At 40.3% G+C, this 13,041-nt stretch overlaps 1 pseudogene; it reads right to left on the bottom strand.

Moving 5' to 3' along the window:
• Window positions 1-12,405: 12,405 nt before the first annotated feature.
• Window positions 12,406-12,808, bottom strand: LOC119259307 (cytochrome c oxidase subunit 5B, mitochondrial-like; annotated as a pseudogene).
• Between the last annotated feature and the right edge of the window lie 233 nt (window positions 12,809-13,041).

Raw genomic sequence — 13,041 nt, 5'->3', positions numbered from 1 at the left:
AATGAAACAGCACCGGCTTCATTTTTCATTTAAAATTACCTGTCGTCAAAAGCAATACATAAGTTCCATATTTCTTAATGCTTTCTATTAAATGTATAAAAGACATAACTATAATCAAAACTGTTTTACTAAAAATTCTGAGTTTGCATTTTCACTCACTTGTGAGTTGGCTAAAACATAAATGCTAAAGGAAAACTATGTTTTGAAATACAGGAGCAGATCACTTGCCTGGAGACTTCTCCCAATGCTTCACTCATTTCTATTTAACTGTAGGGTTTGGGTCTTTGTTGTTGAGTGTAAGACTGACAGCTCACCTTAGATTTCAATTTAGATGAATGTGCTTCTGTCAGAGAAGAAGTGTCCAGCCCAGCTTCATCTAATGTTTCTGGCTAATCCTGCACAGCCCTAAAACTAACTCTAAAAAAGGGAATCACAAACTGTCCGTCCCCCTCTCAGGACAACATTAATAATGGGACCACTTTGGACATCTGAAATGCAATTGCAAACTTCAGTCAGCGGCTAATAAATTCTTTATCCACAGACAGAAAAATAAAGGACTTGTTACATAGAACTCCTTTGGCTGAGTGTAACATGGTTGGCTCCTAAGTCAAATGGGAGAGATCACCAACAAAAAGGGTCAAGATTAACAATTCTTCGTGGGTAGTAAGGTTTTTCTTCATACCAAATATATGGCCCACATCCCCTCTGAAAAGGGAATGCAAACACTAAGCTTTTATAACTGTCAAACAGCCAACTATGTGCAGCACACAGCAGATGATAGCTCACTCCTGAATTGATACAAGTGTGATCCTGATGGAGTGGTACCTCTCAGAGGGACATGGAGACAAACTTGTCTTCAATATCCCCTTACTCCCACCTCCCCGCATCTCCTGCAAAATCCACTCCCTGCAACAGTGCTGCACACCAATTGGTCATAATTCTTATTTATTGCTCCAGGAGAAACAAACATTCTAGGACAAGAGAACATTAGCATAAGAAAAAGTTGGAAAAGTGAGTGTATAGACATTCTACTTATCTGCCACAAAGGATAAAAAATGTGTTTCCTCTGCTAGGTAGAGCTGTGATGCTAACTTTAAATTCTTCCATTAAGTATTATCTCTGAATCTCTAATATTTAGGGTTTGGAGATGTGTTTTGCTTTTCATTTTGAACACAAAGAGCATCTGTTGGCTGAAATAGTCAACCATTACTGACATCCCACTTTCCCCTCTATTATCAGCACATAACTGTGTGCATGACTGTGACAAGTTGAAAAGCTCTGCTGTTTGCTCTACAGCTATCACAGGTTTTTGGACCTGAGCTTAGAAGGAGGCTGGGAAATGAGGTAAGCCTGTTGGTCTCCATGTGGGAGTGAATTGGAGGAGGCACTGTCCTTGAAAAGACAGGAGCCACAATAGGAGAACATTTCCCCACCTACGGGGGGTGTTCATGGTTCCTGCTGTGCTTTGAATCACAGTGAGAATAAAGTTGGAAACAGTGGTCCTCTTAAGTATTTTTACAACAATCTGTTTCATGTGGCTCCTAATGGTAAAAATGATAAGGAAAATGAACTATGGGGTACACATGATTAGCTACCTAAATAAAATCTATTTGTTTTTCTTACTAATAACACTTTAAATTTGATTTAAACATGTTCTATCCCAGGGAATGAATCTTGGCAAGTGTAAACAATCATGACTTTCCTACTGCCCACTTTCCCAAACATCCCTTTACCAAGGGTGACCCAGTACTGGTAATGACCTGTCAAGAGAAGTCAGGCAAGGGCTTTGGGGGTAAGCTTTGCTTTCCTAATAAAAGATAAAATACATTTGGCATGATCCTTTTCTCCCTGCCTTGAATACAGATGTGTTGTCAAGAACTGGAACATTTTACAATGAAAAATTTTTGAAAGGCAAGAGAAACTTAGAGATGTCAGCTCTAATATCATTGAGACACTGAACTAATTATGCCAGCTCTGTACACAAAATCAATAAGCCTGAAGTCTGGGTTTTGTTGTTCACAGTAGGAACCATTCTTGAGTTAAAATATTGTTCACCTTCTATTGCTCTGACAGAAGAATACAGAACAGGGAGGTTTCTTCTGAAGAACATCATTGCATAAAATGTCTTTATGCTTATTTGGGATTCCCTTTATAATCCATTATTGTTCAGTTTTAAAGTTCATATTTACATCAGGTACACAAGGCTCCTTGTGAAGTACCAACCTATAAAAAGATGACAACAATGTTTCACACTCACAGCTCAAACTATTTTAATCAACAAAGAAAGTGAAGTTGGGTGCATCTGCCTGGATCCACCCTGGCCACACACAGAGAATGATTTTCAAAGCCAGTTAGCACCATGGCATGGGTATAGTTGAGGGGCTCAGGTATAGAAGGAAAAAGTTATTCTTAGTAAAAACAAAGATTCACAGAGCTGCCAATAAGAAGATGGGTTTAAAATTAAAGTGTCACAGTAGGAAAGTTTGTGCAAGACTATTCTTTCATAAAGGAGAGACAAGTTTTCCTAAATGAATGACAAGCTGCTATCTTAGAGCAATTGAGGAAATGCAAGAAAGATGGTCACTCACCCCGAGGTGCTAATCATTCACAAGCACTTCTCAGCACCAAGAGGGGGTGAGAGGCCCTCTCATGAGTTTTCCTGACATCCTGGATGTATCTACCTTTTTCTGTGTCTGGATTCTCTGCTGGTGCTAACTATTTAAAGATGATGCACAACTTCTTCATCATTTTATCCCAGGCATTTATCACAATGTCTGGCACAATAAACTTTTATTGAATGAAGAGAAAAATAAAATTCAAGTCTTTCTAATTCCAAAGTCCATGTTCTGTTTAATGTATGATGCTAGCTTCTGGGTTTGAAATAACATTTTAAAAAATCTGTAGAAATCTCTCCAACATCTTTCTCAGAAATACTGTGCGATTTTATTGTCATCATCATCACATTTCTTTCTTTTTAATATAAGACCCAGAAACATTCAGAGTGGCCAAAAGCTAGGTAAGGGGACAAAAGAGCTGAAAAATAGCCAAACTAGGTATCCAGTCCCCAAAAAAACTCAAAGCCAAATAGAATTAAGGGAAACATTTCAGATTTTGAGCAGATGCTTTTCTGGTCTACTTAATTGTAGCTCTAGCACTAACTGACATTTGCTTTTCCTCTTTTCCTTATGTGTATTGTATTTACAGGCCAAGGCTCATGTTCTCTGATTTTTTAAAAAATTGAGTTCCAAATGTATTGTGATGGCTCAAAGGTAATTGTTCATTCAGATGAAATGTACAACTAACAACCAGAGCTTTCAAGTAGACAGGCCCCTTATTTTGATGACTGAGAAAAACGTTACACTTAACCCATGCAGTGTTGTTACAAAGAAAGGAAATTTTTTGTCATTTGCTGGCAAGATTTAATCCCTCTGGACCCATGTGAGAGGCAAATCAGCAATGCCATCACACTGGTCACCACAATGACAGAAATAATTATTCACCTAGGACTACAATCTAATTTTTCTTTAACATTTTAATTTAACCACTACAGGTTACCTCCTCTCCCTTTTTTTTCATATTTTTTCCCCACTCAACCCTCATTCCTCATATATGTAAGGATCATCCACTTATTCCAGCATATTTTTAATGAAAAGAAATTTTAACTACTGTGGTGATTTTAAATATGTTCACAAATGCCTTGTCAATACTCCATGTTTAGAGTCATCCAGATGTTTATAATCTGGCAAAATTAATAACAAAATCATTAAAGGAAAGACAGGAAGAGCCTCCCCTGGTGGCGCAGCGGTTGAGCACTGGGCTGCAAAGCTGCCCTCAGCCTCTGCAGCGCCGGTTCCATGCCCCGCCGCCAGCGAGGGTCCCACATGGCGCGACAGACCTCTCCTGCCATGCCTGCTGCTCCCCTCAGCAGTGTATTTCGTCAGTCTGCCTGTTCTGTTCCCCGCTCTGGCTCTGGTGAATTCTCTCACCCTCCCGCGCTTCTGACTGTACCCTGTGCTTGTATAAATAAATGAATAAATCTTAAAAAAAAAAAAAAAGGAAAGACAGGAAGACAGAAGATTTCTCATATCTTGATATGCTCCCTTTCAAAAGGTAAAAACAAATTGTCCTCCCTTTGAATGTGGGCTACACTTAGTGACTAACTTCTGATTAATAGAATACAATGAAAATGCTGGCACAGGGCTGGGTGACTGGGGCATAAAAAGCAATTTCTTCTCTTTCCCCCTACCTTCATCAACCACTCTAAGAGAAGACAGTTGCCATGTCATGAGGAGACTCAAGAAACTCTATGGAGAGACCCACATATTGAGACACTAAAAACAAAGTCATCCTGCCAACAGGCAGGCTAGTGAACTCAGCAGCTGAGCCTCAAACCTCAGCCATGGTTCAGACAACTGAACACAACCTCGGACGACAAAAGACAGTAGTGATCATGATTGACCCAAGCCAAATATTTTCTTTTCTTGTGATCGGATTAACTCGGGGCTTATCTCACAAGTTGGCCAATGATATGTAAGGGAGAAATGGGCAAGGGTAGCTTTGTTCAGTGAGTTTTCCTCACTGGAAAAAAAAAAAGACCTATTAGGAAGGTCCCTCTTTTTCTACCAACAGTTGCCACCTACATGTACTATCTGGACTTTATGGGGTAACTTGCAGCTAGGAGAGGACAAGTCAGAATACAAATGTTAAAGATTGTGGGGCAAATGGCAAGACTTGGGTCCCAGATGGTGGCAGTGAACCACAGAATTAATATTCTCTAAATGTGTCCTACCTAAGAATGTGTTCTGTGAGAGAATATACATATTCCTGTTTTTAAGCAACTTTTAGATATCTTCTCTGTTATTCTCTGAAGACATGCTCAATTTTAAAAAATCTTTGATATTTTCTCCTTGCTCATATATTTCTCTCATACCTACCATTTAGAAATTACAGTGCAAGTTCACTCGCCTGCTGGAGTCTGGCTCCCTCTTCAAATGAACAGTTCTGCTATTATTTGGGACATATATTTACATTCAGATGTTTACAGTCAGGCAAAATAAATCATTAAATCATTAAATCTTCTGGCTATTTTAATTTTTCTGCTTGTTATTGTTAGTATATTAGCTTAATGATCAACATATATGTGTATTTTCCATATGAGAACTGAAGTAGATGAAGTTTTCAGTTGATCTGTAGCTATCTGAGTCAGTTGCCCTGTAACTGGTCCTCCTGAAGTATGTTGGAGGGGGTGTCAATAAAAGGAAGAAGGTAGGTTCTCATTGTTCCATTACAATATAACAACCTGACAGCACAAATTACTGGCATAAGTTTAGCCATATTGGCACACACCGACTATTTCTATTGATCCCTAAACTTAGAGTCCATGACCTCATCTGAAGCATACTTTTTAATAATTCACTTCATTTGAGGGCCCATTAAAATGTCAGAACTGTCATAAAGCTTGTAAACACTTAGTTACCTCTAATGTCTTGATAATAATAATGCATTATTGATGAAACCTCGGTTCACAATTACTTTGCTCCCATTTGACAAAGTCAATACAATGTATGCTTTCTCCACATCTCACTACACATTCCTCCTCTTCAGCTGCAGTGCTTTATTGGTGGGTCTCCCATAGTTCTTCCAAAAGTGTTTTTTGGAATCCTTTCTTTTTCCAAGTCAAAAATATTGACCTATAGACCACTTTAATTCAATGAAGAAACTGACATAATGATACAATTATAAAGTTTCCTGAATAAACCACTAGACCATACAAAAGAGGAGGCTGGACATTGAAAAATCCATTGCTAACTAAAACATTTATTACTTTGAATATATAAGATTTTTTCCTGTAGAAATTTCTGGAAGGGTTTAAGCAAACAAACCTGATTTCAGGAGCCTTGACAATGGAGCATGAACACAAAGAGCAATATTGGTTTGAATAGCAATTAAACCAGGAAAAAAAGGGCTTCCCTGGTGGCCTAGGGGTTAAGTCTCAGCACTATCACCATTACAGCCTGAGTTCGATCCCTGGCCAGGGAGCTGACCCACATATAGCGCAGCAGACCTCTCCTGTCTTGCCCACTGCTCCCCATAACAGTGTATTTCAGTAAATATGCTTGCTGTGCTCCCCACTCTATCGCTGGTGAATCCTCTCACCCCCCACACCTCTGGCCTACACCTCAGTTCTTCTACACACACATAAATAAATAAAATCTTTAGGAAAAAAAAAAAAACAGGAAAAGGGAAAAAAAATTCTCCAAATTATGGAGATTGCCGCTAAAAATAGGGTTACCAAATAAAATGGAGGATGCCCAGTTAAATTTGATGTACAGATAGATGACAAATAATTTTTAGTGAAAACATGTTCCAAATCTTGCATGGGACATACTTCCACTAAAAAATTATTCATCATTTTGGCGCTGGAAGGGATCATGCTCAAGAAATAAGCCAGAAAGAAAAAGAAAAATACCGGATGGTCTCACTCATAGCAGGAAACTAGAAAACTTAAATAAGGGACCAGGAAAATAAATAACTATAAGAAAGTAAAAATCAAAATCAACAAACAACTATGAACCAGAGACACTCTATGGGTGGTGGGGGGTGGGGAGGGGAGGGATTGGGGTCAAAATAAGAGGATTGCAATTGTATGGGAAATATAAAAATAAAATTTATTTTAAAAAAATTATTCATCATTTATCTGAGACTCAAATTCAACTTGGCATCTGATTTTTTTTTTTAAATTTATTTATGCATACAAGAGCTGGGGTACAGAGAAGCGGGGGGGGGGGGGTGTGTGTGAGAGGATTCACCAGAGACAGAGTGGGGAACAGAACAGGCAGATTGACTAAAGTACACAGCTGAGGGGAGCAGGGGACAAGTCAGGAGACTGCTGTGCCATGTGGTTTGCTCCCTGCCGGGCCAGGGATCAAACTCAGCTGCAGTGGCAGTGGATAGCTTTATAGGTTGCGTCTTAACCCTTGGGCCACCAGGGAGGCCCAGCATCTGTTATTTTTATTTCCTAAATCTGGCATCATTACCTGAGACAAATCTTAATCATTCACCTAACATTCAGAATGCTGATGGGTCTAATACAATAGTCCCCAATCCTATCTACACATTAGAAATAATGTATGGGAGCCTCCCTGGTGGTGCAGGGGTTAAAGACACAGCACTATCAAGCTATCAACAGGCACTGCAGCTCCAGTTCAATCCCCGGCCAGGAAGCTGACCCATATGACACAGCAGATCTCTCTTGTCTTGCCTGCTGCTCCCCTCAGCAGTGTCTTTCAGTAGCTGCCTTTTCTGCTCCCCAATCTGTCTCTGGTGAATCCTCTTACCCCCTGCACCTCTAGCCTACACCCCAGTTCTTGTATGCATAAATAAGTAAATCTGAAAAAAAAAGAAATGCAAAATTTATTTTTAAAAAAAGAAATAATGTATGGCTACATGAACTCAGTTTTAGAGCAGCTAAGTCAGAGTTTTGGAGTGGGGCTAGAATTCAAGGCCCCCAGGAGTTCTAATGTGCAATCAGATTTTAGAACCACTGCGTTAGAAGATTATACTGTCTGATATAAACTCTCAGAGAACATATGTGAACCATATTAAGGTTGTCTCAGGATTTAATAGCAAGAAAATGCATCTATTTTTAAAAGCATATTCAACATTTTCATGTAACTTTTCATTTGGGAAATAAAAACTTATTTTTTATATCATAAACTGCCACAAAATTTAAGGATAATGGAGTGATTCAGACTTGGAATACTAAAAGACATAACAAAGCACAGTTCATGGAACCAGGGCAAACTGCATGGGATGGAGAACAAGAGGCAGGAGGCAGCAAGATGTAATGGATACACAGCTGTCCCAGGTCTGAAGGTAGTACAGGCCAGAGTTCAGGGAGGAAGACAACAAGAAGGGGGACCTCAGGTCAAGAATCTAGATAGAAGGACCTCCCTGGTGGAGCAGAGGTTAAAGAGAGAGCACTATCAAATGATCGCCAGCCACTGCCACATGAGTCCGATCCCCAGCCAGGGAGCTAACCCACATGGCACAGCAGACCTTTCCTTTCTTGCCTGCTGCTCCCCTTAGCAGTGTATTTCAGTCAGTCTGCCTGTTCTGCTCCCCAGACTGTCTCTGGTGAATTCTTTTACCCCCCACCCCCAACCTTCTGGCCTATACCCCAGTTCTTATATGCATAAATAAATAAATCTTTAAAAAAAAAAAAGAATCTAGATAGATTCACCAGCTATCAGACACCATCTGATACACAACTCTTCAGGTTGGGTCCTGCTGGTTGTAGGACTTTGAGGGGAATTAATCCCAGCACCTGGCTGACCCAGTTCACAGATGACACAGGGGTGAGTGTTTGGCTGGAATGGGGAGCAGAGCTACAGAGAAGAGCAACTGGAGAAGTCACTTATCTGTGTGCTGACCTGCACCTGGAATGATTTTGGCACTTAGAAGGCACCACTTTTAGTCCTATATATTTTAAGCAAGTTCAGTGATGTCTCCCAACCTCAAAAGTTTGTTCTGAAAAACACACACATCCTCTTTGCCATGATGTGTAGTTAGTATTTGACATTGTGAGATATATACAAACAACAGGTTTGGTGTGAAAATGAACTAATATTTTGCATGAAAAGGATTAGCCCAGTAATCAACACATTTATAAATGCTTTGAAAATTTTAGCTATTACTAGAATGATGACCACTCAGCTGTCATTGTCAATTGTCCTGGCAAGGTTCTGAGCTCAGACTTATGCATTCCATGCCAACCCTTAACCCAGTTGCTGCACCTCCCCCTGCAGTGACCTTCAGGGCTAATGGCTGTTGCCATGGTCCCTGAGGTCCGGCGATGGCAAGGAACCATGCGCGCAGGGGGAGAACAGCAAACTACCTAAGATGCAGAGAAGCCGAATGCCTGCCAAGAGATAACGACCACCAGAAGCCACCACAAAGATGGTTAAAAGAAATGCTGACCACCTGGAACCTTATCTCGCTTATTCTGCTACAACTGTCTTTCTAAAATCTTTTCTTTTCCCGGTCTAAAAAGGTCATTGATTGCTGATTAAAAAACATATATAATCTAATAACTGGGCTAATTCAAATGAAACATTACTAAACTCTGTATAGATAGAACTCTGTAATAATAGAATTGTTAGTTTTATGATTTCTCTGATTGTGTCCTTGGCTTTGTTAGCTTTGATCTTATGAAAAGTATATTCACCCATGCTAATTAATAAATAAGTTAGTAGTAGTGAGTAGTTATTAAAACAAAAAAGTAATTACATAGAACAAAAGAAAGAATTAATAGCCTGTCTACTCAGAAATGTAGCTAGGTCCAGATGTAACTTCGGACATAGATCACTGCCCTGTCAATGATAAGCTAAACCTATGAGCCAGCTGGTTTAGTTCACTGATAACCGATCCTATGCCTTTAGAAAAACATATATATACTGACCACTGACTCAAATAAAGTTGCACTCAGATTTACACTCTCTCTTGAAGTGTGTCTATTTGTCATTTCTTTAGCCGAATCCCTGACCACCCTGCGCAGTCTCTCAACCCTGAGACGGCCTCATCGTTCACTGCTGTGCTGGTCCGCGGCACCCAGTACCCAGGGAGAATTTTGCACTGAATGCTATAGCCTCAGAGTGGAAGCTGAGCATTATGAAGTTCCCCCACTAAATCAGGAACCATGAAAAGAAGCCATAAATATCCCATCGCTCCCACTGACTGTAAAATAATAAGTCATTCTGCATATTCCCCTCCATCTCCATTTTCTGTCCTAGGTCTATATTTTACGGAGATTTCTATTCCCTTAATAAAATAACACTGTGCTTTTATGATCTTCTCTATGCAAAAAAGCCTTAAGCTATCCCATCCCACTCCCCAAAGGCATAAAAGTAAACCTAAAGCCATATGGCACTGGAATTAAAGTCAGCATATTGTTGCATTGGATAATTCACCATCATTATACATGATTTCTCGGTGATATTATGGTATTAACCCACTCTGGTGTGCAATGATTCATTAGAATTCTAAATTTCCCCTGCAGCCCAGACTGCTGTCTTTCCAATGGGACTCAGCTGAATTTAGCTGCACAGACATGTTATATAGCCAGCACCATTCACCAGCACCATGGCAATCTTGTAAAGGCTGCCTGTTTCAGGCCATCATGGGACTTCTGACTCTTAGCGAAGAATGCTGCAACTTTATATCCGTAAGATGCCATCATAATTTATAGAAGTAATCTCTCCCACCCATCATTAAAGATAGCCGATCTCACTCAAATTATACTAGAAAATTTCAAGTCTGTGGCTCGGCTTCTTAATTTGTTCACTCGCAGTTCAAGGGTAGTGAATGGGATATGAATTAGTATCTCTTCCTTTCAAGGAGGGAACTTAGTACTTTAACATACATGTTAAGATATATTAAACAACTATCTAGGCACCCTCTGTATACATGAAAAATATCACATATGTAAGCTACAAATACATGTTTGTCATCTTCATGTCCCCAATCTTATAGCCTGTCTTAGTATTTGAGTATAGTGATTCAAACAAACCTATTAGTGAAAAATAGGAAAGCAGCCCTTGATATTCTCTGGACCCTAAGCAGCACTCTTAACTCTTAGGAGTTTGGGGACCACCATCTTTTGTCCTTTTCCAGAAGACTACCACCAACACAGGCTGTGAGCAAAATAAGTATTTGTGTGGGGATTTGGAAGTAAAAGAGCACAGCATAGAACATGTAACTTCGAGAAAAGGAAACCCAAGTGGGGTCTGATGAGACCAACTTTGTTCTTGATGCCTACGTGGACCAGATGTCAAGAGTTTGTTCTGATCCTTTCAGTCAATCTCCCTGTTCTGCTCCCTGGTGAATCCTTTCACCCCCACCTCCTGCACCTCTGGCCTACACCCCAGTTCTTGTATGCATAAATAAATAAAATAAATATTTTTAAAAAATGAATATGTATATACATGTAGAAAAGTTTCTCAAGTACTCCCTCACACCTCCTCCCCGCTCCCACCGTCCTCCTCCATCCCCAGTACCTTAACTTTAATAAATGTCCACTATCTGGGTTCTCCTTGCTCCTCTACTTCCATGGTGCCAGCTTTGTTTACAAGCCTGCCTTTCCATGCATCTGTTCTTCTATACATTATATACCCAAACATCAGTCTCCAGCAACCTCTCCCACATTTCTCTTTCTTATTTCATGGCCACCAAACCCTGGATTCTTGAGACCACAAAGGGGTGGAACAGTGGCAGTGGTGGGGTAGATAACTGTATTACCTATATCCCTTTTTCTCTTGAATGCCCTACTTTTAGCAGACCATACAGCAGCTGCTGTGGAGTTGGGAGGTGTAATAGAGGGAACACAATTTTTATGAAATCTACTCAAGGAAAGATTTAAATTTTTTAAACAAAAAAAATGTTTTTCCTGGGTAAAATCCTATTCGAACTCTATTGGAGTGGAGGTTTTCCAAATTTCTTGGTTGAAAACCTCAATAAGAAATTTATTCACATTACAAAGCAGTATTTACACACCAACAAAGTGATAGATGCTGGTAGGTAGATAGATAAATATCCTTCCCTTACTAAAATGTTATCTAGTATTTTCTTTTGTTATTCTACTTCATTTTTCAATAAAAAAATTATAATTGGGTATAACCTATTACATTGATTTTATGGCCCACTAATGGATCTCAAGTTGAGGTTCAAACAAGCTCTCCTCAAGCAATTAGCATTTAAAATGACAACATTTTCTTCCGCTACAAGTAGAGAGAGATCTCACATTGACACACATATGCCTGCCTTGAGGCATCATGTGGCCCAGGGAGTTGGTTTCATGAGCAAGAGGAGTAATCAAGAAAGAAAATAAAGGAACTCTTCCTCACTCTTGTTTTCATGGACTCACTTGACTGTGGCAAAGCCCCAAGTAGAGTATCATTCCCATGTGACCAGTGTATGTGGAGTTCTTTCAACTGGTAGGGCTTAGCCAAAGGTGGAGCAAGCCAAGGCCTATAGCAGAGGGACTCAGAATGTAACTGGCAGACTCCAAGGATAGAAGCAAAGAAGACAGGGACCAAGAAGTCCATGGAAATGCTATCTGTGAGAAGAGAGTTAGGCAAAATGAATAATGAGGTCACACCACACAAAGGCAGCTCTAGAGAAGTCATGTTAATAGAGAGGAGGAAACGTGGTTGATGGAAAGTACAGATGGAAGAACAGGCCCAGGTACCGAGACCAGCGGGGAGGTATAAACTGCACAGTGAAGAGGTAGTTATCCTTTTTAGAAGCAGAAATTGTGGGTCCTCTTTTTTTTTTTTTTTAATGGGAGAAGGAGCCAATGCAATGGCTAATCCTTATTGGCAAGAAGAAACTTTACAGCACATTGTAAGTCAGTACAGAGGCTCAATGGGCCAGCTGGTCTGGCACCAGCTTGTAATGGGTCCCACAGCTAGGGCATCGTTGGGCCTCGCCTTTGTGCAGCCAAAACCAGATGACGGTACTGTTGTCCTCTTCACAGATGCAGCCCACAATTCATTTATTGGTGATGGAGGGGACCAAATTAAGGTCTTCCTTAGTGCCTGAAGCCGCCTTTGGGGCTAACAGATTGTATGGATCCTGTCCTTTCTGTGCAGCCATCATGATCTCCCTCTCCAGTCCAGTTGCCTGTTCCTCATCAGTAGGAACACCACCTCCAGACGTTATGGAGCACACCACGGCAACCCCATTGGGACCTCGGGCCCTCAGGGCCTGCGCAACCAGCGCTCCTGCTCTGCGAAGTAACCTTGAAGCCATCACACCCACTATCAACAGCAACACTTCAAATGCCAACCTATCTTTCAACCCATCAGCAGTCCTCCTAAGCCAGAAAATCCACTTGTGATGTTTATACTTATGAAATCACAGATCTATGGAAGTCAAGACAAATTATGATACAATAAACCAAGCAAGTTTGATGGTGGTAGCAGTGGTGATGTTGATGGGGATGATGGCAATAACATTGTTTTTAGCCAGAATTTGAGACTGCAT

Source organism: Talpa occidentalis, unplaced genomic scaffold, assembly GCF_014898055.3.
Source record: "Talpa occidentalis isolate TD23 unplaced genomic scaffold, MPIMG_talOcc4v2.1 talOcc4.5, whole genome shotgun sequence".
Lineage (NCBI taxonomy): Eukaryota > Metazoa > Chordata > Mammalia > Eulipotyphla > Talpidae > Talpa > Talpa occidentalis.
Note: the sequence above shows the minus strand (reverse complement) of the source record. Positions and strands in the feature narration are given on the sequence as shown.